The sequence below is a fragment of the Palaemon carinicauda genome, chromosome 34 (assembly GCF_036898095.1).
Source record: "Palaemon carinicauda isolate YSFRI2023 chromosome 34, ASM3689809v2, whole genome shotgun sequence".
Taxonomy (NCBI): domain Eukaryota; kingdom Metazoa; phylum Arthropoda; class Malacostraca; order Decapoda; family Palaemonidae; genus Palaemon; species Palaemon carinicauda.
The window spans coordinates 71,333,955-71,357,642 of NC_090758.1; the positions used below are offsets into that span (position 1 = coordinate 71,333,955).

The 23,688-nt window shown below is 46.9% G+C and overlaps 1 long non-coding RNA gene across 1 annotated transcript in view; it reads right to left on the reverse strand.

Moving 5' to 3' along the window:
* LOC137626443 (uncharacterized) overlaps positions 1-23,688 on the reverse strand; it is an 88,862-nt gene that overhangs the window by 18,205 nt on the left and 46,969 nt on the right. The window contains exons 3-4 of the long non-coding RNA XR_011041037.1: positions 20,540-20,690; positions 8,790-9,031 (exon numbers count right to left, since the gene is read on the reverse strand). This is a non-coding gene — a long non-coding RNA (uncharacterized lncRNA). The remainder of the gene's footprint in view (positions 1-8,789; positions 9,032-20,539; positions 20,691-23,688) is intronic.

Consider the following 23,688-nt stretch of genomic DNA (forward strand, 5'->3'; position numbering starts at 1 on the left):
ATACTGAAGGTGTGGCAGATACCAAAAGTCTCGAAGCCGTCTTCGAAGGGCCTGGGCCCATGACGATAACTGCACAGTGGATGAGAGCCATAGGGAGCCTTCCACCACTATTGCCTATACAGTACATCCCTCCAAAGAAAAGGGACTTCTTCTTGGCCTCCCCGTAGAGATTTCATTAATAATTCTATGAGTAATTCTTACACCATAGCCACTACCTGAATTCATCGCTTTGTCAGCCTCATCTGCTTTCAGGTCTAAATATTCTCTCCAGTTACTCCTGGCTTTTCTTTTGACATCCCTATCAATACTGGAATACTTAGCATGCTCTCCCTTGTAATTTTAATTACTTCCTCAAAAACATTCAACATCAATTTCTGTCTTTGTCTCCTTTTCATAGTATCCCAAGTATCATTTGATATCCATGGCTTTCTCCTTGTAACTGCAACTCCCAAGACTTCACTACCAACTGACTGATATATGTTCTTAACATCACACCATTCTTCATTACTTGTCAGCTATTCGTCTTTTAAAGGCTCTAAGACTGCAAATCGATTCCTACATTAAACTGTAAATGTTTCTGTGTGGTCCTCTTCTAAAACCTCAGTTGTATCAAATCTAGATATTCTATCTACCTTCCTGTTGGGTGCTTTCAGTTTTAATTTACAAGTGGCAATGACGAGTTGGTGATCACTACAAATATCTGCTCCTCTATAGCTTCCTACATTTCTCAAGAGTCCTCCTTTTCTTTTTATTAATGGCTATGTGATCTATTTGATTTTTGTAATTGACATATGGCTGGTGAAGTCCATGTATATTTGTGGATGTCCTTGTGCTGGTTAAGAATACCTCCAATGACAAGATCTACATGCTATTATTATTATTACTAGCTATGCTACAACCTTAGTTGGAAAAGCAGGATGCTGTAAGTCCAAGGGCTCCAACAGGAAAAATAGCCCAGTGAGGAAAAGAAATAAGGAAATAAATAAAACTAAAAGAAAAGTAACAAACAATTAAAAATGTTATTTTCCTTAGTAAAATAAATTTTTGAATATACTTACCCGATGATCATGTAGCTGTCAACTCTGTTGCCCGACAGAAATCTAAGGTCGGGATACGCCAGCGATCGCTATACAGGTGGGGGCGTACACAACAGCGCCATCTGTCGAGTAGGTACTCAGGTACTTCTTGTCAACAAGAACTCAATTTTCTCCTCGGTCCACTGGTTCTCTATGGGGAGGAAGGGAGGGTCCTTAAATTCATGATCATCGGGTAAGTATATTCAAAAATTTATTTTACTAAGGAAAATAACATTTTTCAATATTAATCTTACCCGATGATCATGTAGCTGATTCACACCCAGGGGGGTGGGTGGAGACCAGCATACATGTTAACATTAGAAGCTAAGTATCCCGTATTTCATTTTAGCAGTTATTCAAAATAACAAACATAAAATAAATAAGTACCTGGTAAGGAAGTCGACTTGAACCATTACTCTGCCTTTTAAAGTACGTCTTCCTTACTGAGCCTAGCGATCCTCTTAGGATGCTGAGCGACTCCTAGGTGCTGAAGTATGAAGGGCTGCAACCCATACTAAAGGACCTCATCACAACCTCTAATCTAGGCGCTTCTCAAGAAAGAATTTGACCACCCGCCAAATCAACCAGGATGCGGAAGGCTTCTTAGCCTTCCGTACAACCCAAAAAACAACAATAAAAAGCATTTTAAGAGAAAGATTAAAAAAGGTTATGGGATTATGGGAATGTAGTGGTTGAGCCCTCACCTACTACTGCACTCGCTGCTACGAATGGTCCCAGGGTGTAGCAGTTCTCGTAAAGAGACTGGACATCTTTGAGGTAAAATGATGCGAACACTGACTTGCTTCTCCAATAGGTTGCATCCATAACACTCTGCAGAGAACGGTTCTGTTTGAAGGCCACTGAAGTAGCGACAGCCCTAACTTCATGTGTCCTTACCTTCAGCAAAGCAAGGTCTTCTTCCTTCAGATGAGAATGGGCCTCTCTAATCAAAAGCCTGATGTAATAAGAAACTGCGTTCTTAGACATCGGTAAAGCAGGTTTCTTGATAGAACACCATAAAGCTTCTGATTGTCCTCGTAATGGCTTTGTACGTCTTAAATAGTACTTAAGAGCTCTTACTGGGCAAAGTACTCTCTCTGGTTCGTTCCCCACCAAGTTGGACAGGCTTGGGATCTCGAACGACTTGGGCCAAGGACGAGAAGGAAGCTCGTTTTTAGCTAAAAAACCAAGCTGCAAGGAACATGTAGCCGTTTCAGATGTAAAACCTATGTTCCTGCTGAAGGCGTGAATCTCACTGACTCTTTTAGCTGTTGCTAAGCAAACGAGGAAAAGAGTCTTTAATGTGAGATCCTTAAAAGAGGCTGATTGAAGCGGTTCGAACCTTGCTGACATCAGGAACCTTAAAACCACGTCTAGGTTCCAGCCCGGTGTGGTCAACCGACGCTCCTTTGAGGTCTCAAAAGACTTAAGGAGGTCCTGTAGATCTTTGTTGGTGGAAAGATCTAAGCCTCTGTGGCGGAAGACCGCTGCCAACATGCTTCTGTAACCTTTGATCGTAGGAGCTGATAGGGATCTTACATTCCTTAGATGTAAAAGGAAGTCAGCTATCTGCGTTACAGAGGTACTGGTTGAGGAAACTGCATTCGCCTTGCACCCGCTTCGGAAGACTTCCCATTTTGACTGATAGACTTTGAGAGTGGATGTCCTCCTTGCTCTGGCAATCGCTCTGGCTGCCTCCTTCGAAAAGCCTCTAGCTCTTGAGAGTCTTTCGATAGTCTGAAGGCAGTCAGACGAAGAGCGTGGAGGCTTGGGTGTACCTTCTTTACGTGCGGCTGACGCAGAAGGTCCACTCTTAGAGGAAGAGTCCTGGGAACGTCCACTAGCCATTGCAGTACCTCGGTGAACCATTCTCTCGCGGGCCAGAGGGGAGCAACCAACGTCAACCGTGTCCCTTCGTGAGAGGCGAACTTCTGGAGTACCCTGTTGACAATCTTGAACGGAGGGAACGCATACAGGTCTAGATGGGACCAATCCAGAAGAAAGGCATCCACGTGAACTGCTGCTGGGTCTGGAATCGGAGAACAATACATCGGGAGCCCCTTGGTCATCGAGGTAGCGAATAGATCTATGGTGGGCTGACCCCACAGGGCCCATAGTCTGCTGCAAACATTCTTGTGAAGGGTCCACTCTGTGGGGATGACCTGACCCTTCCGGCTGAGGCGATCTGCCATGACATTCATGTCGCCCTGAATGAACCTCGTTACCAGCGAAATCTTTCGATCTTTTGACCAAATGAGGAGGTCCCTTGCGATCTCGAACAACTTCCTCGAATGAGTCCCTCCTTGCTTGGAGATGTACGCCAAGGCTGTGGTGTTGTCGGAGTTCACCTCCACCACCTTGCTTAGATGGAGGGACTTGAAGTTTATCAAGGCCAGATGAACTGCCAAAAGCTCCTTGCAGTTGATGTGAAGTGTTCTTTGCTCCTGATTCCACGTGCCCGAGCATTCCTGTCCGTCCAGTATCGCACCCCAGCCCGTGTCCGATGCGTCCGAGAAGAGACGGTGGTCGGGGGTCTGAACAGCCAATGGTAGACCTTCCTTGAGAAGAATGCTGTTCTTCCACCACGTCAGTGTAGACCTCATCTCTTCGGAAATAGGCACTGAGACCGCCTCTAGCGTCATGTCCTTTCTCCAGTGAGCAGCTAGATGATACTGAAGGGGGCGGAGGTGGAGTCTCCCTAACTCGATGAACTGGGCCAGCGATGAAAGTGTCCCTGTTAGACTCATCCACTGCCTGACTGAACATCGGTTCCTTCTCAGCATGCTCTGGATGCATTCTAGGGCTTGACTGATCCTTGGGGCCGACGGAAAAGCCTGAAAAGCTCGACTCTGAATCTCCATACCTAGATAGACAATGGTTTGGGATGGGACGAGTTGGGACTTCTCTATATTGACCAGGAGGCTCAATTCCTTGGTCAGATCCATAGTCCATCTGAGATTCTCCAGACAGCGACGACTTGACGGAGCTCTTAAAAGCCAGTCGTCCAAATAGAGGTAGGCTCTGATGTCTGCCAAGTGAAGGAATTTGGCAATATTCCTCATCAGTTTGGTAAACACAAGAGGTGCCATGCTTAGGCCAAAGCACAGGGCTTGGAACTGGTACACTACCTTTCCAAAGACGAACCTTAGGAAAGGTTGGGAATCTGGATGGACGGGGACATGAAAGTACGCGTCTTTCAGGTCTAACGAGACCATCCAGTCTTCCTTCCTGACCGCTGCTAGGACCGACTTCGTCGTCTCCATTGTGAACGTCTGCTTGGTGACAAAAGCATTGAGAGCACTGACGTCCAGCACCGGTCTCCAACCTCCTGTCTTCTTCGCTACCAGGAAGAGACGGTTGTAGAAGCCCGGGGATTGATGGTCCCGGACTATGACTACCGCTCCCTTTTGTAGCAAGAGCGACACCTCTTGTTGCAATGCAAGCCTCTTGTCCTTCTCCTTGTAGTTGGGAGAGAGATTGATGGGAGAAGTTGCTAGAGGGGGACTGCGGCAGAACGGAATCCTGTACCCCTCCCTTAGCAACCTTACAGACTGAGCGTCTGCACCTCTGTTCTCCCAAGCTTGCCAGAAGTTCTTGAGCCTGGCTCCCACTGCTGTCTGGAGAGGAAGGCAGTCAGATTCTGCCTTTTGAGGACTTGGAACCCTTCTTCGATTTGCCACGGTGACTGTCGGCACGGGTACCTCCTCTGCTGGAGGTTCTGCCACGAAAGGGCGGGATGAACCTAGACGCTGGTGTCCATCCTAGGTCTAGGCACGGAAGGTAAAGCTTTAGCCTTACGTGCGGAGGACGCCACCAGGTCATGTGTATCCTTCTGGATCAACGAGGCAGCCATCCCCTTGATCAGCTCTTCCGGAAAGAGACACTTGGAGAGCGGAGCAAACAACAACTCCGACTTCTGGCAAGGAGTGATCCCAGCCGACAAGAAGGAGCAAAGATGTTCTCTCTTCTTAAGCACTCCCGACACGTACGAAGCCGCAAGCTCACCAGACCCATCCCGAATGGCTTTGTCCATGCTAGACATGATAAGCATGGCAGAGTCCTTATCCGAAGGGGAAGTCTTTCTGCTTAACGCTCCCAAACACCAATCGAGGAAGTTGAAGATCTCAAAAGCACGAAAGACTTCCTTCAACAGATGATCCATGTCAGAAAAGGACCAGCAAATCTTAGATCGTCTCATAGCCAGCCTGCGGGGAGAGTCAACCAGACTTGAGAAGTCGCCCTGGGCAGAGGCAGGAACTCCCAAGCCGGGTTCCTCTCCCGTGGCATACCAGACGCTAGATTTGGAAGCAAGCTTGGTAGGCGGAAAGATGAAAGCAGTCTTTCCCAGCTGCTTCTTGGACTGCAACCACTCTCCCATAACCCTCAAAGCTCTCTTGGATGAGCGTGCGAGTACAAGTTTGGTGAAGGCAGGAGCTGCTGACTGCATGCCCAGAGCAAACTCGGAGGGAGGAGAGCGAGGGGTTGCAGACACAAACTGTTCCGGATACAAGTCCCTGAACAAGGCAAGGACTTTCCGAAAGTCTAAGGAGGGAGGCGTAGACTTGGGTTCTTCAAAGTCGGAGTGCGGATCGTCCAAATGCGCAGCTTTGTCATCAGAAACTCAATCATCCGAAAGCTGAGGAGGAAGTGGCAAAGGTGGAGCAGAAAGCTGAACGGCTGAATCCGGCAGCACGGGTGCATGCGTAGCTGCTGCGGATCCAACATCATGCCGCTGCTGGTCAGTGTGCGAGCTGGCAACAACAAAAGCAGAGTGCTGGTGCGTGGGAGGGACTGCCGTGGGTTGCGGAGCATGCCGCATGGGATGCGGAGCATGCCGCATGGGTTGCGGAGCATGCCGCATTGCGTCAAAACACGGCAGCTCGACAGCACCTTCCCACTGCTGATGCGGTAGCTCACGCATGTCAACGGAGGGTGCAGCATGAACATGCGTCTGGCAGGGTGGACTGCGCATCGGTGGTGGAGCTCTCACAGGTGGAGTGTGGGAGCAGGCAGCCGCAGTATCTGCTGAGCGCACAACCGTGGCAGGTTGTAGGTTAACTGGTGCAGTGTCAACCTTCTCAGCACGATACTCCTGCATAAAGGAAGCAAGCTGAGACTGCATAGTCTGCAGCATGGACCACTTAGGGTCTACCGTGGTTGGTGCGGCAACAGACGGAGTAGTTGCCTGCTGCGGAACCACTCTACCTCTCTTGGGAGGTGTGCAGTCTTCGGAAGACTGCGGCGAGTCCGAACTGACCCAGTGGCTACACCTGGGCCGTTGGACTCGCTCGGAAGGGACCTTACGCTTGAGAGGTCGTGAGACCTTGGTCCAACATTTCTTCCTCGAAACTTCTTCCACAGACGAGGAATGATAGGGCTCATTCGTCTGTTTGTGGATGGGACAATCTCTGACAGATACGTCCGCAACCACTGAGGGTACATCCGTACGCTGATCAAGGCCTGCCGAACCCTTTGGTCCTTCGACATTGCTTCTCCCCTGGGCTTGGGAGCTTGCAAGAGGTCCCGGACTGGGAGGACGACTGGCACGAACAGATGTACCCTCATGCGCAACACTGACACTGACACTTTTCACTTCACTTGCACTCACTACACTTCCCACTGCACTTTGCGCTTTCAACTCTTTGACATCTGCCAAAAGTTGATTCCGGTCATTAGCTAATGACTCCACTCTGTCACCAAGAGCCTGAATGCCACGCATCATGTCCGCCATGGAGGGTTGAGCACTAGTAGCAGGGTCGGGAGTCACCACTACAGGGGAAGGAATAGGTTGAGGGGCATGGGGAGAGGAAAAATCAAAAGAGCGAGAAGAACTCTTCCTGATCCTATCCTTCTCTAGCCTACGTGCATTTTTTAGGAATTCGTTAAAATCGAATTCCGAAAGCCCAGCGCATTCCTCACATCGATCTTCCAATTGACAGGATTTACCCCTACAATTGGAACAAACGGTGTGAGGATCTATGGAGGCCTTCGGAAGACGCCTAGAACAAGCCCTAACGCTACACTGCCTGTACTTAGGGACTTGAGACTGGTCAGACATCTTGAATTGTAGAAGTAGTCAAGGGGGAATTCCAAAATCTAGCAAAGTTCATTAACAATTAATCCAAAATTAATCAAAAAGCTTGATAAGCTAATGATAAGGGTTCCTGAATAGCGAAGGCTAAAATCTAGAGCGAATACATCACCAAAATCGTGAAAAACAACTCCAGAAACAACAGCGTATCCAAGTAGGTCTTGCCGGTGGCACGACAGAGGAAAAATTGAGTTCTTGTTGACAAGAAGTACCTGAGTACCTACTCGACAGATGGCGCTGTTGTGTACACCCCCACCTGTATAGCGATCGCTGGCGTATCCCGACCTTAGATTTCTGTCGGGCAACAGAGTTGACAGCTACATGATCATCGGGTAAGATTAATATTGAAAATAAAATCTTTTAAGAGGAGTAACGAGACGAAGTGCTGATAACAGGTGAAAACAACTTTATATCCTGTACTGCTTAGAGCTGGCTATGTTCTTGGTACGTACCATCCTTGCGTACTTTGAGAGAGATCACCATTGACTAACTGCTACTTTGATCAGATGTCTTATTCTTTGGGGGAAGTTGCAGTGTTCGGTTGAGGTACAGTACTTCATTAGGTATTTGACTGAATGCAACAGAGGCACACATGGCTTCCTTCTCTCTCCCAGGAAGCGAGAAATGAGATCGTCCAGGAAGAGGAGAGAAAGCTTTCTGTACCAAACTGTCTCTTCCATGGGGATGGAAACATCAGGAGTCACAAGCACGCAACTCCTATAGACCAGTCATCCTGGATGTTCTCATAGAAGTCTTCCTTGGTACGATCTAGAGGAAGAATATCCTATATGACTGGTGATCTGGTACACATGTAGGGTTCTTTCGCTTGGGCACCGGCACGTGGGATCTAGCTAGTGGTACATCGTGAAACGTACCTTACTCTAGGGATGCTACGCAATGAGATCAATAGCACTCTGGAGTCTCTGTCCTTACTAGAAGGCGAAGGTGCGCTTGTGGATGCATGCATAGGAGTCCCCTGCAATGAGTTGCCATCTTTGTCTTCAGCAAAGGGAGTCGAGGGAACTCCTATGGCTCCACAGCCTCTCCCACAGGGAGAGAAACAGTATGAGTCGTCTTGTGTACGTACACATCAACGTCTAAGGATTGCTAACCTTCCAAGGAACACATTGTCGTCACTGTTATCGGCCACACAAAGGGGGGGATAAAAAGCAAAGAGGAATGCTGTCTAACAGAAACAAGAATGTGGATATTGGCAGATTTGAATAGACAACTGTCACACAGTTATCAGGAAACCACTACAAATCCATTGTTCCTTCCAAACATTCATCTCGCATGATGATCTGCCAACGAAATTATCTAAGGGAAAGAGAAACAGAAGCTCACCTGTACTCTAACAGCAGCTGAAAAAAAAGCATGGGCTCAGTGGCCCATCAGACGGGAAAGTGTTCCCCACCGCCCAGCAGTAACTACCTCCACCTCATTGAAGTTCAAACAGTCGTACCCAACTTCCCTGAAAGTATACTTCTTTTGAAGTATGAGGTTTGTATTTGTGTAGGAACAAACAAACAAACACAACCTTCATGATTAACATGAGATGGAAACATGAGCTCTAGAAAGTGTAAGGTTTGAATACAGTCATAAGGAGACCTGGTGATACTCACACACTGACACTGGCCAGAGTAAGGACAGGACATGGCATGACTTGAGAAGCATCTTTTAAGTACTCAGACTTGTTAAGGTTCACAATGGCAAGATGTCTGGACTTGGGGTCGTCCTCCACGTGACATGTCGAGGTTCAGGTAAGGCAGACTGGGCTGCTATGTTATCCGAAGTCATTGGCAGCTGCCTCCTTGGTCTGTCATGGCTGGATTCATCTGTGATCTCCATGAACATTTCCACGTCTCTGTGGTGAATTCAAAATACCAATAATTAAAATTTAACAATAAAAAGGGAATACTGGTTCAATGGGATTTATAAATTTGGACCAGATGGCCCAACACAGGGCCCAGGGAGGCTATTGAGCACCTGCAGCATGAAGGGAACGTTATGAGGATGGACAGCAAGAAAGAAGGAAGGAGGAGGGAACACGGAAGTAGAGTAGAAGGAAGAAAAATGACCTTCAAGTAATGCATACAGCAGACATATTGTTAAATACAGTATACTATAGTGTGCTGAAAAACATTTTTTATTAAGGAGAAAATACCAAAGAAAATACGGCACCATAATATAGAAATAATGAAAAGCAAAACATAGGCTTTATTATATAGAAAACACAACAGAAAATATCACAAATTCTAAAAGAAATTTGTATTTTTCCTGACTACACAAACCTCAATCCTTTGGGTAAGAGTCTGCTTTCAGCTCAGCTAGAACTTGGGCTGTTAATTAACCCTTCTACCCCCAAGGGTATTTGGAACCTTCCAACCTTAAACCCCCCCCACGCTTTTCTTTTTCAAGCACCTTTTGCAATATCTTTTTTTTTAGATTACGCTGACAGCCTTAATTTTCGCCATAGAGAGGTCAGGTTGGTCTTATTATTTTGGAAAATGCCTGAAGTTTCTCAAAGTTATCATAAAGATGCAAAACAAACGCAAATAGCAGTTTTTGGTAAGGACGTACCGGTATGTCCATGGGGGTTAAGGGATGAGTTTTGTGAAACGTACCAGTACGTCCATTGGGGGTAGAAGGGTTAACATTCATAACGAGGTGGTTACTGAAGGGTAAGCGAGGAAGCTACCCCCACTCCAAGTAATATTATTATTACTTGCTAAGCTACAACCCTAGTTGGGAAAGCAGGATGCTATAAGCCCGAGGGCTCCAACAGAATAAAATAGCCTGCTTTTCAATCTTAGATAGTAACAATAATGATAATAATTCAATTAACTATATTGTATCCTGGGTTTGAACACAGGGCAAAGAATAAACATTGTCTTGATGACAAATAATCAATCAAGATGTTAAGTAATTTTTATGGTAATTAAGATTTAATTAAAAGTAGATTTGGACCAAAGGAAATAAACTAGGACCGTTTCCATTCTATCAATTCCATCATTCAAAATGAGCAAAAATTCACAGGAAACAAGTCTGTACAGCAAGCCTTGTGAGACTCAAATACCCAGATGATATACATACATACATATACCAAGGCACTTCCCCCGATTTTGGGGGGTCGCCGACATCAAACAAATGAAACAAAAGGGGACCTCTCCTCTCTACGTTCCTCCCATCCTGACAAGGGACTCAACCGATAAACAAAGAAATAAGAAATAAAGTAAATATACCAAACTAATCAACTTCTGCTATAATGTACATTCAGGGGATGTGTAGGATAAAGAATGGGCTATTTTTAAGTAGTATCAAGGCTTTTCTTCATCAAGATGTGGGCATCGAGATAGAGTACTGTAATGCCACTGAGATCATTATACAACTTCAAGGGGAATCACGAATTTTCGTTATCCATACACCCAAAAGTTTTAAGGCATCAAGGAGATATTCCCTACGTAATTAGATCCTACCACGGAAAAATGGCAGGCCTAGTAAAGATTAGAGGTGATAAGAGTGTAACAACTGAGATGGTATCGACATGTGGTGAGGATGGATGGTGGGGAGGGAGTGAGGAGGGCTTGGGAGGAGCCTGTTAAGGGAAGATAATCGAGAGGGAGGCAGAGAATTAGATGATGATATAAGGTGAAGGATGATATGGAGAGAAGAGGTTTGGTGGGAGAAGATGCCTTTAAAAGCAGGTATTGGAGAGGGTGCATCAGGCAACCAACCGACCCCTTGTTCTTATCATTATTATTGTGTTAGGATAGGAAATGAAGTGAGTGATTGGTTTCTGGTGAGAGTGAGGCTGAGACAGGGATGTGTGATGTCACCGTGGTTGTTTAACTTTTATGTTGATGGAGTGGTGAGAGAGGTGAATGCTCGAGTGCTTGGACGAGGATTGAAACTGGTAGACGAGAATGACCATGAATGGGAGGTAAATCAGCTGTTGCTTGCGGATGATACTGTACTGGTTGCAGACGCGGAAGAGAAGCTTGGCCGACTAGTGACAGAATTTGGAAGGGTGAGTGAGAGAAGGAAGTTGAGAGTTAATGTGGGTAAGAGTAAGGTTATGAGATGTACTAGAAGGGAAGGTGGTGCAAGGTTGAATGTCATGTTGAATAGAGAGTTACTTGAGGAGGTGGATCAGTTTAAGTACTTGGGGTCTGTTGTTGCAGCAAATGGTGGAGTGGAAGCAGATGTACGTCAGAGAGTGAATGAAGGAAGCAAAGTGTTGGGGGCAGTTAAGGGAGTAGTAAAAAATAGAGGGTTGGGCATGAATATAAAGAGAGTTCTGTATGAGAAAGTGATTGTACCAACTGTGATGTATGGATCGGAGTTGTGGGGAATGAAAGTGACAGAGAGACAGAAATTGAAAGTGTTTGAGATGAAATGTCTAAGGAGTATGGCTGGTGTATCTCGAGTAGATAGGGTTAGGAATGAAGTAGTGAGGGTGAGAATGGGTGTAAGAAATGAGTTAGCAGCTAGAGAGGATATGAACGTGTTGAGGTGGTTTGGCCATGTTGAGAGAATGGAAAATGGCTGTCTGCTAAAGAAGGTGATAGATGTAAGAGTTGAAGGGAGAAGTACAAGAGGAAGGCCAAGGTTTGGGTGGATGGATGGAGTGAAGGAAGCTCTGGGTGATAGGAGGATAGATGTGAGAGAGGCAAGAGAGCATGCTAGAAATAGGAATGAATGACAAGCGATTGTGACGCAGTTCCGGTAGGCCCTGCTGCTTCCTCCTGTGCCTTGGATGACCACAGAGGTAGCAGCAGTAGGGGATTCAGCAGTATGAAGCTTCATCTGTGGTGGATAATGTGGGAGGGTGGGCTGTGCCACCCTAGCAGTACCAGCCGAACTCGGTTGAGTCCCCTATTTTGATTCATTTGTTTGATGTCGGCTACCCCCCAAAATTGGGGGAAGCGCCTTGGTATATGTATGTTTGTATTATTATTATTAATTGCTAAGCTACAACCCTAGTTGGAAAAGCAGGATGCTATAAGCCCAGGGGCCCCAACAGGAAAATAGCCCAGTGAGGAAAGGAAAAAAGGAAAAATAAAATATCTTAAGGACAGTAACATTAAAATAAATATTTCCTATGTAAACAATAAATACTTTAACAAAACAAGAGGAAGAGAAATTAGATAGAATAGTGTTCTAGAGTGTACCCTCAAGCTAGAGAACTCTAACCCAAGACAGTGGAAGACCATGGTACAGAGGCTATGGCACTATCCAAGACTAGAGAACAATGTAGGGATAACAGTGAGAAAGAAAGAGACAGCTATTCCCAGATCATAACTACCATTATTGCTTGCTTGGTTTACATAGGGTTAGTACATGGCCTTGCCTGCAGTTGGGTGTTGAAGAAGAAGAAAGTGATCTCAACAGATGTCTGGACTCTTCCAAGCAAACAGACACTATTTCACAACAAGAAAATCATAACCTCAAGCAAGTTTGCCTTAAAAGAAAAAGATTCAACGTAGCTTCTGACAGGCAGACAGACGGTCAATGTTCCAATAAAGGTGGAATAAAACATTTGAAGCAACATCTTCTGACTGCTTAAGCATAATGAACCTGGATAGGGCCTATCAATTGTCCTGGTTCAGCTCAAGTTCAGTTTTCTACATGAAATGACAAATTCGGAGATAATTTGTATTTTTCCTAACCATACAAACCGTAGCTATTTAAATAGGGTATTACTTTCGGCGTAGCTGAAATGGCAAGCCATTAGAATTTTAACGAGGGTTTACTACCCCCTCGCTAGTTAGCATGGGGTAGGGGAGGGGTAGCTAGTTAGCAAGGGGTAGGGGAGGGGTAGCTAGTTAGCATGGGGTAGGGGAGGGGTAGCTCACACACCGGTGAACTAGTTCACTTTGCTTAGAGGTAGGACTTCCCAGGGGACAGGGCTGGCGGGCAAGTTTGATTAAATAGCTAAGGTTTGTATGGTTAGAAAAAATACAAATTATCTACGATTTTATCATTTGTTCCGTAACCGAAATACAAACCATGCTATTTAAATAGGGTGACTTAACCCTTAGGAAGAGTGCTAAGTCCCAGCCGTTACTGGCTTTTTGGCTTTTGCCCGGGGACTCAGTATCTGAGTGTGTAGAACGCGAGATAAGGAGTCCCTGCACCTTGCAAGTACCTTGCTCTGCAAGGACCACGGCCTACGTAAGCGTGTGTGTGAAGGAATGAAGTGTGACTCGTCCTTGGAAGTTGACCTGGAGTCCATTAGATGGAATTCTAGGTTAAGACGTTCCCAATACCACCTCGTAAGGGCATGGGGGACGCGACAGTATTACCTTAATACTAGGAACACAAGGAAGTATGGTTTACCTGCAGTGGTTTGAGGTCAGCTGTGCAGAGAACCCAGGATGCTGCTTTCCCCAAGAGAGGGGAGGATGAAGAAAAGAATAAGGGCCAGGCATATCTTTTCATTCATACAGACTAACACCGGGTAACAATGCCCTCAACCTTCTGCTGCTTGTCCATTAAGGAGCCTGAGGTTTAAACCAGCTGTTGTGCATCCACCACAGGGCCGATAGAGAATGTATCGAGCCTCCTGTGGGTCACGTCCTGCAGGTAGTGGGCTGTGAAGGTCGTTTGACCCTTCCAAACCCCTGCTTGTAGAACCTGCGTCACTGAGTAGTTTCTCTTGAATGCCAGGGATGTAGCGATGCCTCTGACATCATGAGCTCTAGGGCGACGTGACGGAGGAGGGTCTGGATTCGGGGAATGGTGGATGACCCTGCGAATCCATGCTGAGATAGTGTTCTTAGTGACCCTCCTCTTCGTTCTTCCAGTGCTCACAGACAATGCTGCACTCGAGGACGAATTGCAGCTGTTCTCTCAAGATAGAGCCTCAGACTCCTTACTGGGCACAGTAGGAGATGGTCTGGGTCATCTGTTACAGAACGGAGATTCGAAATCCGGCAAGAGTCGAACCGGGGGTCCGGCACTCCTGGATTTCGAGTCTTAGCCACAAACTCAGGGACGAACCTGAACGTTACCTTTACCCATCCCCTTGAATGAGCGATGTCATACAGGAGACCATGAAGTTCGCCGACTCGCTTGGCCGAGGCCAAAGCAAGTAGGAACACCGTCTTCCAAGTCAGGTGGCAATCAGAAGTCTGGCGTAATGGTTCGACGGAGGTCTGTTAAGAGACCTGAGGACTCGAACCACGCGCCCTGGAGGAGGTCTCACATCCGACTGAGGGCAGATAAGTTCATAACTTCGTATGAGTGGTTCCAGCGAGGGGGAAATGTCCATTCCTTTTAACCTGAAGGCAAGACTTTAGGCTGAGTGATAGCCTTTCACTGCCGAGACTGAAAGGCGCATCTCTTCCCGCAAATACACCAGAAACTCCGCTATTGCTGGAATAATGGCGTCGAGTGGAGAGATACCCCTTCCATTACACCAACCACAGAAGACTTTTCACTTCCCCAGGGTAGACTCCTGCGGATGACTTTCGCAGGTGTCGAGACATCCTTTCCGCAACTTGTTGCGAAAAGCCTCTCTCTGTGAGGAGATGTTGGATAGTCTCCAGGCGTGAAGCCGCAGCAATGCTACGGCTTTGTGGGAGATGTTGGAGTGTGGTTGTTTGAGTAGCTCGTGTCGAGGAGGGAGTTCACTCGGGAGTTCCGTCAGGAGCTGCAGAAGGTCCGGGAACCACTCTGCGTGATGCCATAGCGGAGCTAAAGGTCATTGACAGGTCGACCGATATTCTGGTCTTGTTGAGCACCCTTCTCATCAGACAGAAAGGGGGAAAATCGTAAACGCCGATGATGACCCACCGTTGTTGGAAGGCATCGTGCCAGAGTGCCTTGGGGTCCGGGACTGGGGAGCAGTACAGCGGAAGCTTGAAATTCAAGGCTGTCGCGAATGGATCCACCGTCGGGAAGCCCCACAAAGTCAGGACTTTGTTGACTACTAGAGGATCCAAAGACCACTCGGTACTCACTATCTGGGATGCCCTGCTCAGATTGTCGGCAAGCACATTCCTTTTGCCTGAAATGAAGCGAGCCGATAGTGGAAACGAGTGGACTTCGGTCCATCTCAGTATCTCTACTGCCAGATGGGATAGCTACTCTGAAAAGGTACCTCCCTGCTTGTTGATGTAAGCCACTACCGTGGTGTTGTCGCTCATCACCACCACGGAGTGACCCGCCAGGTACTGTTGGAACTGTTGAAGTGCCAGGAATACTGCCTTCATTTCTAGCAGATTTATGTCGAGGCACTTTCTGATTCTGACCAGAGGCCTGAGGTCGTGTGGTTCAGAACATGGGCCCCCCCTCCTTTCTTTGAGGCGTCCGAGAACAGCATCAAATCCGGGAGGACGAGAAGAGCCACTCCCTTTCGTAGGTTCTCGTCTGTCACCCACCACTGAAGGTCCGTCCGTTCCGCAGGACCCATAGGGACCAAGACGTCCGGGGAATCGTGTCCCTGATTCCACCGGGACTTAAGTCACCATTGCAGGGATCTCATCCTGAGGCGACCGTTTGGAACTAGACGGGCCAGGGAAGAAAGGTGACAGAGGAGACGTAACCACGATTGGGATGGGAGTTCTTCTTGTCTGAGGAAAGGATCTCCAATCCTCCTCAGCCTTGCTATCCTGACGTCTGATGGGAAGGCTTTGTGGAGATTGGTGTCCAATATCATGCCTAGATATACCAGTCGCTGAGTTGGTAGCAGAGAAGACTTCTCGAGATTTACCATGATCCCTAGATCTTGGCAAAGTCCCAGAAGCTTGTCTCGGTGTCGAAGAAGGGTTCACTCCAAGTCTGCCAGGATCAGCCAGTCGTCCAGATAACAGAGGAGACGGATGCCGATCCTATGTGTCCACGAAGAAATCAGGGTGAACACTTTGGTAAATACCTAAGGTGCTGTGGAGAGACCGAAACACAGCACCTTGAACTGGTAGATCTTGTTGTCTAGGCTGAATCTTAAGTACTTCCTTGAAGACGGATGGACTGGGATCTGGAAGTACGCGTCCTTCAGGTCCAGTGTACACATCAAGTCTTGTGGTCTCACTGCAAGTCTGACCATGTCTGCCGTCTCCATGCTGAACGGGGTTTGTTTGACAAACCTGTTCAGAGCTGAGAGGTCGATGACTGGTCTCCAGCCTCCAGACGCCTTCCTTACAAGAAAGTCGACTGAAGAAGCCTGGGGAACCATCGACGACCTCCTGGAGAGCGCCCTTCTTTAACATGGTCTCGACTTCTGCCCGTAGGGCTTGCCCCTTGCCAATCCCATGGCAAAGGAGCTCAACGACACTGGATCCGCTGTCAGGGGAGATAGAGATGTTGTGAACGGGACGCGATATCCCTGAATGATTCGTCCAGGAATTGGCAACGAGTTGCTGCCACCTGATTGCGCAACTTTGTAGGCATCCCCAACTGGTGGACATGCAGGGGGATTGCCAATCCTAGCGTTTGAGGCCTCGGCCACTCCCTCTAGGATTTTTCCCTCCCCAGGAGGACTTTTTGCCTTTCTTGTCTTTGACAGGAAAGGGATTCGACACCGTTGCCTTTGCTGCCACTGCCGGTTTCGTCGTCTTGGACGGGCGAGGTTGTTGAGGTGCTGGAGGTTTATAAGGCTTTGATGAAAGAGCCCTATGTAGGAGAGAGTCCTGGTTGGACTTCCTCCACCTCTCAGCTGCCTGTTCCACGTCTTTAGACTCAAACAGATTCTTTCCAAATGGAAGAATGCCTGAGCCTGCTGACCTCAATGGCTGGGACCTTTGTGTGGAACCTCTCTGCCATCGCATCACGTCGTTTCAGAATGGAATTGGCCCACAAGTTCAAGACTTGGTAAGCCAGAAACTCAATGGTGCGGGTGCCCGAAAGGAGGAAGGTCTCCAGGGCCTTCCTGGTGCTCTCCTTAGACAGGTCCTTGGATCGCAACAGGATGCCAAGAGACCCCAGCCAGACATCCAGCCACGAAGTAGCCTACATGGCACACTTCGCAACCTTCTCCTGACTTAGGATCTCTGTCGCCGAGAAAGACACTTTACGGCTAGAGAGCCTCTCTAGAGGGACTCCCTTGGTGAGCTCTTCCACAGAATGGTGCAAGGGGAGAGCTAGGCAAGACTCCTCCATGATCTCAAAGTACCTCCTCTGGTGGATACGAGGAGGAGGGAGGAGCTTGTTGCCAGCAGTGGAACGGCTGGAGGAGGCAAGCTTGGAGAGCTAGCCCTCAACCTTATCCCTGGCACTCTTCACCCCTTGGGACCAGGGTAAAGCCACACTGGCCTTAGCGGGCTTCTGAGTGCTAAAGACTCGGTCCAGGACAGTGTCCTTGCCCTTTCGAGGAGGAATCTCAGGATCCAGGAACCTGTTGAGATGCCTCATCAGGGTCAGAACCTGCCAGAAGGCATGCTCTGACTCCTGGGGCTCCCCTCCTGGAGAACTGGCAGCAAAGTCTCCCGTCCCCAAAGGCTCTTCTTGGGGAGACACGTGAACGTTCTCTACGGGTCTTGTTGGCTCTGGTCGAATCCTTGGGGATGACTTGAGGATGGTCTTAAGAGACCTTAAGCTCCCTCCTAGGAGGAATACAGGACTCCAATAACGACGTCTGTGGGCTCTTCTCCGCCTCAACCCGGGACGATTCTCCTGCACAAGGTGGGGTTCCTCCCATTGGTGCGATGGGAGAACGTCTCACCTTGGTAGACTCCCGAGGATGGAAAATCCTCGTCCACAGGAGAGGGAGAGAAAGTCTGGGGGGGGGGGAAAGAGCCTTCTTCAAGGATTTCCGGGGAGCCAGCTTGGCCCTGGGAGAAGTTACCACAACTTCTACTCCTCTCTTCCTCTTCAGTGGGGTCGGAGCTGCCATTGATTTGAGGCCCATCTCAGAGAAGGCAGGTTTGAAAGCCTGCATGACGGCTCTGACAAGGGACCCGAACCATGGCTGCATAGAGACTCCCTCCGGAGGGAAGGGGATCGGGCGATCCTTCGGAGTAGAAACTACAACTGGACCTGCCTGAAAAGAAAGGGAAGAAGAAGGTTGGTTCCTGGACCTATCCGGAGTTCTCCCCTCCTCCTGCGGGAGCGCTGATCTGCACTTGCAGGGGGGGGGACGTGAAGACAACGACCTGGAGGCTCTCATTACTGTAGCTTAGCGCGGGGATTCGCGCTAGGATTTTCCCTGGTTCACGTGCGGGCGAACGTTCGCGCGCGCGGAGATGATGGTGAGGGTGCGCGGGCGAGCGCTGGCGTGCAGGAGAGCGATGGCGCACTGCCGAGAAATGGCGCGCGGGTGAGCGACTGCGCACAGGCGAGGGGGCGGGTGGGTGCGCTGGCGATCTATGACGCATGGGCGAGTTGGCGCGCAGGTGATGGAGCCCGCGGGCCCGCGATCTGGCAGAAGCAGGAGGAGCGCTGAAGGGTGTGCAAGCGCTTGCTCTCGCAGGACCTCGATGAGCTCTAGATGGCGTGCGCGCAGGCGCAGGGGAAATACCCCTAGTGCGTGGGCGCGCAGGAGCTGAAACAGGTGCGCGCGAAGGATACTGCGCAGGCGAGTTCCCAAGGTGTGTAGGAGATCGCTGATGGGAAAGAGAAGAAAGATTCTTCCCTCCTGCGCCCAGATCTGGAGATCGTGGGCGCGCAAGCGAACGCTGGCGAGCAGGAGATCGTGGGCGCGCGTGGCGCGCAGTTGTGCGCAGGCGAGGAGGAGATCGCTGGCGCGCAGGTTAGCGCTGGCGCGCAGGTGAGCACTGGCGAGCAGGAGAGCACTGGCGCGTAGTCTCAGCAACAGGAGGTCTCTGAAGTGATGTCTCAGGAACAGCAGGCGAGCGCTTGCGCGCAATTGCGCACAGGCACGCAGGGGAAACCTGGCGCTTAAGGGCCTTACTCACAATGTGAGAAAACCCCTTTTGCCCCGAAGGGACCGATGCCCGTTGGATAACGGGGTGCGTGGGCACCCACAGCGTGTCAGCTGCCAGGAACGGAGACGGGAGGTCAGCAGGTCTGGCAGGCGAAGGAGATCGTGAACGATCTGCAGAGAGGTCCAGGGATGCAGCTGCAACGGTCGGTGCACGGCGAGGAGGATCCTCTGCGGGGGATTGCGAAGGCGAAGAACCGAAGAGGCGCATCCTAACTCCCTTGTGGGGAGAAGGAAGGCCTCTACAGCAAAGAGAAGGGCGAGCTTTCTGTCTGATACGTCCTCTGGGGGCAGGAGGCAGACCATCGTCAGTCCTCCGAAGAGGAGTCTCTGTTAGTGAACTCCCCCAAGGGGGAGAATCACCTGCAGGAGAGACCGTTAGACTTAGCTCCTCCCTCAAAGGATGTTCGGAGGGGGGAACTAAGCCTTCAGCTACATCAGGAACCATAGCAAGGGTTTGACCTAACTCGTCGGAAGCCCCTGCCACAACAAAGTCGACAATAGACAGAGGATCAACCTCTGCTACCGTCGGCGACTGTTTGACAGCAGCCCCCAAGCCTCATGATGTCAAACAGGGCTTCCTTGGAGTGCGAACCCTGAAGCCCAAAGGAAGCCCAAAGCTGTAACAAATCATTGTTAGACACATTGTTATCAGAAATATCCTCCCCCGGGGGAGGAGCAGGAGCTGCCTCGTTATGGGAGGCAACTCCCTCTCCCGAACCCCGAGGTTGGTGAACGTTAAGTACGGCCTACGCTACCACTCGACGGCCTCTCGGGAGAGACCGATCGAGTGGGAGCTTCGGAGGAGGTTCAGGCTATGGAAGAAGAGTCCTTGGGATTTTCTCTCTTCAAGGAAACCCCTGCAGGAGAAATATCCCGTTTGGACTTCTTCCGGCGCCGGGAAAACCTCTCCCACTGGGAGGTAGACCACTCCCTACACTCACCGCATACTCTATTCCTATCACACCGTTGACCCCTACAAAAAGGACATAAGGTGTGAGGGTCCGTGTCGACCGCCGACATATAAGTACCACAAGGGCGGTCAGGTAAGCCGGGACACTTCCGCATGGTAGAGGCCAACTTCCAAACACACTGCATAAAAGAAATAGCAAAAACAAAATCAAAGGCTGTCAAAGTAAGCGAGGGTGGGAGCAGACACGTCTGATCGTCACCCGAGCCAAAAGCAAAGTGAGCTAATCACAGCCACTCCTCCCTACCCCCTCTCTAACTAGCGAGGGGGTAGTAAACCCTCGTTTAAATTCTAATGGCTCGTCATTTCAGCTACACCAAAAGTAATATCCATATTAAATAGCGTGGTTTGTATTTCAGTTATGGAACAAACTAATGATGTTTTATAGAGCTTCAACAACATACCTGTTTGAAAAGAATACAGTTTACAAATAGAAACAGGACTGCTATATCAAATTGCAAACTGAACCTGTACCGGCTAATAAAATGAGCAAGATTAAGAAAAAAATTAATAATACTTACAATCAAATCATCACACCAACTGTTATCTTGGGAGAGGTACCCACAGCAGGTGTCAATGTGGAAGCCAAACTCTGAAATGCATTGCTGGCACTCCTCGATTTGGACGACACATTCTGCCTATTTTCCTTCTTCAATTTTGTATAGATGGAGCCTGCAGAAAGGATGGCTATTACCCAACAGAAATAGGATTCAAGAATGCCACATTAGGTAAAAATAGATGAAAAATCTGTAAATATTGTATATAGAAAATATTTACATTCCAAACATATAAACATATTTCAATCACGTAATACTGCAGTACTTTTTCAAGAATGCATTCCTCGATGTACGATAGAAGTACTGAGCTATCCTATCAGGTATCTTTCACTAGAGGGAGCCACTAACTCTCCACATTGCACATCGCATTGTTGCCTTATTGTACCAGAACACCTAGAAAAAAAGTCGCAAACTGTAGGTCTTAAGAGAAGTGTCCTTCCTGTTAAATATGAGGCTTGTCTTATAAAGGTTAATTTCTAAATTCTATGCACTTCCCTTCAGCATACATGACTCCTACTTTACTTGTAATAAGTAAATACTTTAAATACTTATAAAGACACAATTCTTATTTTACTTATACAGTACCAAGTAAACACTTATGAAAATGCAATTCTTACTTTACTTTTATTAAAAACAAATACTTTCATAGATGTGATTCTTAATTCACTTTAACCAAGTAAATATTCAAGTAGATGTAATTCTTACTTAATTTATAATGAGTCAATACTTAACTGGTGGTTACATGGTGGTCACCAGCACTTTTAGTTCAACTAGAGGCTAGTGAACTTGATAAGAATAACAAACAATAATATTCATTAAAAATATGAATAAAAATAAGCCTTTTGTCATTTTACTACTCCAAAAACGTCGCAACAATAACCGAACAAAATTTGGTTAGAGTTGAGTGGCATTTTCTACATAAAAAAGATAATGTCACAATACTATTGGCACTGACGTGAAGTCCCCAGTGCTAGAGATGTTTCTAAACATGATAAAAATCCTCCAACGAGGTGCTATTATCTCAAGAGTCCTCCGACAGTACCCCTCAAGGTGTGAAAAGTATCCGATCGTCCAAGGCACGGACTTGATTTACTCCCCAGGCTTTTCCTTACAAACCTCATTGAAATCCCGAGGGGAAATTTTCCCTTCCATTTTGAAGACAGATTGGGATAAAAGAATGGATAAAAGAAAGAGGCCGTGTGGTTGGGAGGCACAGGATGTCACCAGGATATCACTTAAACAACTTATACAATCCAATCAAATGTTTCAAATGGTTTTGCAGGTCAAATGACTTACTGATATCACACTTCAATCTTAATGATTCTCAAATACCGTAGAGTAAAATCAACTACGCTTGGACCATCTTCAGCAATTGTTTGTTATGCGACTTGTTTACACCAAAGCGATATTCTTAGCAAGACTAAGAAAATGTATTTTAAATGCATTTCTAAAAACAACTTCAGCAGAAGTTAAAAGAATCATACAGCTAAAGGAGATAATAAATAATTATGTGCAAAGTCATTGACACGACTTGTGAGAGTACAACCCTTTTACAATGATGATACAGAGTCTAAGCATTGCACAGGAACTTTGTCTGGTTTACTTAATTCAGAATCTTAAAGTGAATTCCAAAGTTATGTTGTTGTTTTCTTCGACAAAATGATTGCTTTAAAGTTTTTGAAGTATTGAGAATGATTTCAATATAAGAAATCTTTGCATGTCATGAAAAAGCGCGAACATCCAGAAGTCCCATTCATATGAACTAGCTGTGTTCCCCAAGAAGTCACCTGCTTGAAATAGTGAATGTACTCCTCGATATCGAAAACAATAGTTTACTAATGTCGTATTGATGCTTCTATTACAAATAGCATATGAAGACTATTGAATTGCCTTTTCAGACTTAAATCTTAAAAGTGAGTATTAAGTAAAAATAAATCTATCAAAACCAACATAAAAAAGTCATAGCTCTTATTATAACAGGTGAATTACAGTACTGTATAGAAACAAAAGTGCAATGGTTATTTAGACGAGGGATCATCAGCAGCATGAGTAATTCTGATAGCTATGTCAACAGTTCTTTTACTGGAAAGAAAATAAGTTGTTTTTATATATATGCTCTTTGATCAGAGCTTTTACCACAAGGAACCAATACCGGTTTCACAGTTATTTACACTATTTCAAGTGCCCTCCTTGAAGAAGTGGCACTTGTTATTATCCAGGGCATTACGATGTTTCACCAAACATGTGAAGTAGTTCTAAATGTAATAACTTTTTTTATCTTCACTCAAGAACTCACCAATTTTCATCGCCTACAATTTAATTTGACTCTTACTTTACATAAACTCTCAGATTTTAACATTTTTTAATAGTCAACAATAACAAAGTGTTCTCAATCTTAGGAATTATGTACTGGACTGCAACCACAACTTGTTTCATTGCCTTTTATATGCTTATCAAGGCTACGCAACCTCTGTCATGTTTCAGCATGGATTTTAAATGACTCGCTATTGCAAACGCATGATAAGTAATAGTTTGTTGCAGTAAAGTTTTCACTTGCAACGCCATGCAAAGATACCTCGTCAAAGGTCATCAATCGATGTTTAGAAAACATCTTTGATGTTTGTAAATTACTTAATCTTTGTTCAGTGGATCTAACTTCACTGACTGACAGAAGATGTAGTCTAGATGTTTTATAAAAGTTAATAATACTACTTCTTCCTGGCAGAGCCTCTTGCAAGATGACCCTGTACTATACAAAGGGAGAAGCTTAGGGTGAATTATATCGCAAGATCCTTTGCAGGACATAAATGAAATCTATAGAGATGGAAACACCAGAAGGAGGAAGAAAATATTACGAATTGCTAAGGCAAGAGATGCTGCATCCAAAGACCTGACACATTATAAGGCAAATAAAAGATAGCAATGGCATAGTTCTAGCAGAAGAGAGTGAAATTAAAAGAAGGTGGGGAACTTATTTTGAAGGACTATTGAATGAGGAGAACCCAAGAACAGTATTTGAAGATGGACTCCCAAACGAGACAGTTACCATAGGAGTGACTAGAAGAGAAGTAGAACAAGCAGTAAAGAAGATGAAAAATAATAAAACTACAGGA